Source organism: Dysidea avara, chromosome 14, assembly GCF_963678975.1.
Source record: "Dysidea avara chromosome 14, odDysAvar1.4, whole genome shotgun sequence".
Lineage (NCBI taxonomy): Eukaryota > Metazoa > Porifera > Demospongiae > Dictyoceratida > Dysideidae > Dysidea > Dysidea avara.
In genome coordinates this window covers 5,890,566-5,896,750 of record NC_089285.1, presented here as the reverse complement: position 1 = coordinate 5,896,750, position 6,185 = coordinate 5,890,566, and positions in this window count along the sequence as shown.

Below are 6,185 nucleotides of genomic sequence, written 5' to 3'. Positions count from 1 at the left end.
TGACGAATACTCATTAAGAATTTTCGTACTCAGATAGTAAAATTGGTACTCTAGTACTCATTAAGATCATGTGAGCCAGCTCACATGATGTATTATCATCAGAGAGTGACACGATGAAGGCTGTAGAGTTTGATTGGCATAATTTCTGGTCACATCAGTACTTTAATACAGTGTGTGTATCATTGTTGTTACTTGAAAAAAAGCTGTAAACTGTTAAAGGTTGGTACAAAACATGTCAAATGGGTATGACTATTTGCAACTAGTAATTGTGAGTACATGATCATTAACTCTAGAGAGTACTTGAATACTAAAAAACCATATAATGATCGTGTCAGCCCTAATTTGTATCATACAGTACGGTAGTACTGTATAGGGATTGATAATGAAGAACTGGGCTTTTCAAACCAAAAAATATCACCCTAAAACCATTCCTCCATGACAGTCTGGTTAGGCACAGCTAAACTCAAAAATATCTTCAGGCCATCCAAAAAGTTTCTATGAAATTCAAAAAAAAAATCTATTAACAAATTTTTATGTTGATTGACTCAGTATTAACTAACTGATGCCTCCAGCATAACTCAACAATGGATAACGCTACAGACATGATTTCTTCTCTGTTTTGACTTCGCTTCATCCTGAGATGTGCCTTTTTGCCAACCACAGTACGTTCAATACACGTATCATGGACTTGCCTTTGTCCTCCTTTGTATCCTAGTTCTTTCGCTGACAACAGAAGGTGTCAATTCACAATAGCACAATGGAGCTTCCTAGTGGCTGTGTTGCATGGCTTATCGCCCATATTTTCCATAGTGACTGGATTGATTGCAGACATGCTTCTCGTACTGTTCTTCACTTGTAATTCTGTGTAACAGGAGGAGCATACTGATGATTTTCTGTCTGTTCAAACATTGTATTGCGTATACTGCATTAACATGCAGTACACAATGTTCAAATGGACAGAAAATCCTAAGTAGCTGAAAACAAAGCATAATGGCCACCTCCTTTCTGTTATGTAATTGATCATTGGGTTCACATTCTGATGCAAGATTACTTTTATAGAATTCCTGGTGCTATTCTTTCTTCTAATGCAGTTTATTTGTCATAAAAAGTTATTAATAAAGTAAACAAACTAGTAGAAATTAATTTTAATTTGGATTAGGGATCAAAGAATTATTAAATAGTGAAACAAGGGAATATTGCTAAAGAGTGTTGAAACAAGAAAGGTTACCTATACTAATATAGTTGACATTTCGTCCATAATTCAGTCATGATTAACTGAAATGAATTAGGGTTAATATTAACTAGTATATCTGCAGGTATATAGGCAACCTTCCTTGTTTTAGCTACCTCAGTTGTTTCACTACTTTTTATTTCTTTGATCCTTATTTTTTTCTTCTCGGTACGTAGGTCAGTATGCATATATGTGTATGTGTGTGTGTGTGTATTTAACATTGTTATGAAATTATTTGATTATAACTGGACTAGGAAATGATGCACCATATGCACAGATCACAACAATAGTGGAATTCAAAATTCTATAGTGTATTAGTTAATATACCACCTAAACTAATATTTTGTGATCAAATACTGAATGATACTTGATTAACTACACAAATTTAATTGCCAGGAGCAGACTGTGCAGTATGCAGTGTTAAGTAGAGGTGTACCGATTATTGGATCGCCAAAAAGGCCTACCATTTTATGTAAGTCCTCAAGTTTTGGATATATCTAGCATTGAGTCAGTACAGAGACGTGCTACAAGGTTTGTGGTTAATGATTATTCCTACCACTGAAAAGCTAAACTAGCCAACCCTACTACATTGTTGAGACCAACTAATAGTTGTTATGTTTACACAATATTATTAATTGACATACCTGACACTCAGTTACATCTACTTCCAGAAGAAACCATCTTGCAAGAGCAAAAATGCAAGATCTTGCAATAAAAAAGGACCTTTTCCTGCAAGAATACTGCAAGATCCTCCAGGAATTGGACCTTTCTCCTGCAAGATTTTATCTTGTAATAAAAAAGGACCTTTTCTTGCAGGATGGCTCTATATTGATGAATAAAAAAATTAAAAGGGGAATAGGGATCACTGAAAAAAGCCATTAAACAAGAAGGGATCACTGGGGTGGTAATGTAAACCACAAATTCCTATTTTGACTCTGTATCATAAATTTTAGTTATATACATGTTCTGTCATTTTGAGAAGAATCAAATAGGAATGTGTGGTTTCAAGTTCAGTGCGAGCTTTGTTGCTACCAGACACACTTGACTGCATTATTAGAGTATTTACATGACTGCTCTTGGCTGTCAACAAGACTATACACGTACATTACACACATTCCTAATATTGAGCAGCTGTTGTCTTGCTATATGGTCAGGACATTTAGTCATTGTAGTATCTTCATGCAGTGTTCATGAATACTCACCAGCTGGTATGATACTGAGCTAGCTAACTACTTGTCACAAGACATGGAACTCTGATGAGGATATAATGGATATAAGTTAAACATTCAGTACTAGTGTTTGTGCGTTTATCATTTCAACCAAGACTGTACACAATAAGAATCACAAGCAGATTTTCCAGCAGTGCACGGACTACAATTATTGTACCGAATAATTATGGTGCACAGTAGATATATAATGCCAGAAAAGAGATACGTAATATACAGAGTATGTTGTATTGTATCCATTGGGTATACCACAGTGAAATCTATGTTGTGGAATGTATATATGTATGAATGCATATGGCTTCCCAGAAACAATATGTGGCATCTACAAATACGATAATTATTTCACATAGCTATAACTACTGCACCATATACAGTCCTGTAAACTGTACAGTAGCTATTCTGCATCATTCACAACAAGTTAGATACTGTGTAGCTACAACATCTATTGTAAACCATGGATTATCAGCAGCATGAATTGAAGCCATGTTGTTTACGCAATATGGTCAGACACTAGAATTATGGCTCTCACAAATAGTTTCAAATTTTAACAAGACTAATCTTGACCCCACCCAACTTTAGGCTTTGCGTGGAAAGGAAATATGGTATATAGAAACTATAATATTCATAGCAATGAATAATCTCTGGTATCAGTGCTATCAGTTAATCACTGCTGTTAATGATTTTGCTGAATGTCTAAATGAAGGAGGCCAGTGTGATGTTTTAACTCTTGACTTTAGCAAAGCTTTTGATAAAGTCCCACATGCCTAGCAATATCAGAAACTCTTCCTTTATGGAATTCGTGGACCAATATTAACTTGGCTCCAAGCTTTTCTAACCAGATCCCAGCATGTCATTGTAGTTAACATGAAAAATCTTGCAACTCATGTACTTTCAGGTGTACCACAAGGAACAGTGTTAGCCCCCCCTTTTAATTCTGATATATATATCTAATCCAAAACAGCCAAGCTGTAAAAAAAAAATGCGGCCCTGAGAAAGGCTATGGTGAAAAAAGATGTGAAATCCAAGGTGGCAGCCAAGAAATGGCTGTGATGGTAGGTTAATGGTAAAAAATTTAATAACGACAATTCAGGTGAATTTTGTGCCAAGACCAAGCGGCACCAAATTCACCTGAATTATTGTTATTAACCATTAACCTACCATCACAGCCATTTCTTGGCCGCCACCTTGGATTTCACATCTTTTTTCACCATAGCCTTTCTCAGGGCCGCACTCTTTTTTTACAGCTTGGCTGTTTTGGATTAGATTTCACTTCTTTTTGTATTTGTATACCCCAAAGCCGGCCTATGGCCGGCTTTAGGGATTTTTAACCTGTCATTTTTTCTTTACTACAGGAAGAAGAAAAGATGAAGCAGGGTGATTTCTTTGTAGCTGACCTCTCTGCAAGGTGATCCTTCTAACTGATCTCTCTATCGGATGACTTGTTTGTAGCTGAATTCTCTACAGGGTGATTTGTTTGTAGCTGAACTCTCTACAAGGTAACTTCTTCTAGCTGATCTTTCTACAGGGTAATTTGTTTGTAGCTGAATTCTCTACAGGGTGATTTGTTTGCAGCTAAACTGCTGAACTCTCTACAATGTAACTTCTTCTAGCTGAACTCTCTAAGGGTGGCTTGTTTCTAGCTGATCTCTCTACAGGGTGACTTGTTTCTAGCTGAACTCTCTACAGGGTGATTTGTTTGTAGCTGAATTCTCTACAAGGTAACTTCTTCTAGCTGATCTTTCTACAGGGTGATTTGTTTGTAGCTGAATTCTCTACAGGGCAATTTGTTTGCAGCTGAACTCTCTACATGGTAGTTTCTTTGTAGCTGAACTCTCTACAATGTAACTTCTTCTAGCTGAACTCTCTACAGGGTGACTTGTTTCTAGCTGAACTCTCTACAGGGTGATTTGTTTGTAGCTGAATTCTCTACAGGGAAATTTGTTTGCAGCTGAACTCTCTACATGGTAGTTTCTTTGTAGCTGAACTCTCTACAATGTAACTTCTTCTAGCTGATCTCTCTACAGGGCAATTTGTATGCAGGTGAACTCTGTACATGGTAGTTTCTTTGTAGCTGAACTCTCTACAATGTAACTTCTTCTAGCTGATCTCTCTACAGGGCAATCTGTATGCAGGTGAACTCTGTACATGGTAGTTTCTTTGTAGCTGAACTCTCTACAATGTAACTTCTTCTAGCTGAACTCTCTACAGGGTGATTTGTTTTTAGCTGAATTCTCTACAGGGCAATTTGTTTGCAGCTGAACTCTCTACATGGTAGTTTCTTTGTAGCTGAACTCTCTACAATGTAACTTCTTCTAGCTGATCTCTCTACAGGGCAATTTGTTTGCAGCTGAACTCTGTACATGGTAGTTTCTTTGTAGCTGAACTCTCTACAATGTAACTTCTTCTAGCTGATCTCTCTACAGGGCAATTTGTTTGCAGCTGAACTCTGTACATGGTAGTTTCTTTGTAGCTGAACTCTCTACAATGTAACTTCTTCTAGCTGATCTCTCTACAGGGCAATTTGTTTGCAACTGAACTCTGTACATGGTAGTTTCTTTGTAGCTGAACTCTCTACAATGTAACTTCTTCTAGCTGAACTCTCTACAGGGTGACTTGTTTCTAGCTGAACTCTCTACAGGGTGATTTGTTTGTAGCTGAATTCTCTACAGGGCAATTTGTTTGCAGCTGAACTCTCTACATGGTAGTTTCTTTGTAGCTGAACTCTCTACAATGTAACTTCTTCTAGCTGATCTCTCTACAGGGCAATTTGTTTGCAGCTGAACTCTGTACATGGTAGTTTCTTTGTAGCTGAACTCTCTACAATGTAACTTCTTCTAGCTGATCTCTCTACAGGGCAATTTGTTTGCAGCTGAACTCTGTACATGGTAGTTTCTTTGTAGCTGAACTCTCTACAATGTAACTTCTTCTAGCTGAACTCTCTACAGGGTGACTTGTTTCTAGCTGAACTCTCTACAGGGTGATTTGTTTGTAGCTGAATTCTCTACAGGGCAATTTGTTTGCAGCTGAACTCTCTACATGGTAGTTTCTTTGTAGCTGAACTCTCTACAATGTAACTTCTTCTAGCTGATCTCTCTACAGGGCAATTTGTTTGCAGCTGAACTCTGTACATGGTAGTTTCTTTGTAGCTGAACTCTCTACAATGTAACTTCTTCTAGCTGAACTCTCTACATGGTGACTTGTTTCTAGCTGATCTCTCTACAGGGTGACTTGTTTTTAGCTGAACTCTCTACAGGGTGATTTGTTTGTAGCTGAACTCTCTACAAGGTAACTTCTTCTAGCTGATCTTTCTAGAAGGTGATTTGTCTGTAGCTGAATTCTCTACAGGGCAATTTGTTTGCTGCTGAACTCTCTACAATGTAATTTCTTCTAGCTGAACTCTCTACAGGTGACTTGTTTCTAGCTGATCTCTCTACAGGGTGACTTGTTTCTAGCTGCACTCTGTACAGGGTGATTTGTTGTAGCTGAATTCTCTACAGGGCGATTTGTTTGCAGCTGAACTCTCTACATGGTAGTTTCTTTGTAGCTGAACTTTCTACAATATAACTTCTTCTAGCTGAACTCTCTACAGGATGACTTGTTTCTAGCTGATCTCTGTACAGGGTGACTTGTTCCTAGCTGAACTCTCTACAGGTGATTTGTTTGCAGCTGAACTCTCTTACATGGTGGTTTCTTTTTAGCTGAACTCTCTACAATGTAACTTCTTCTAG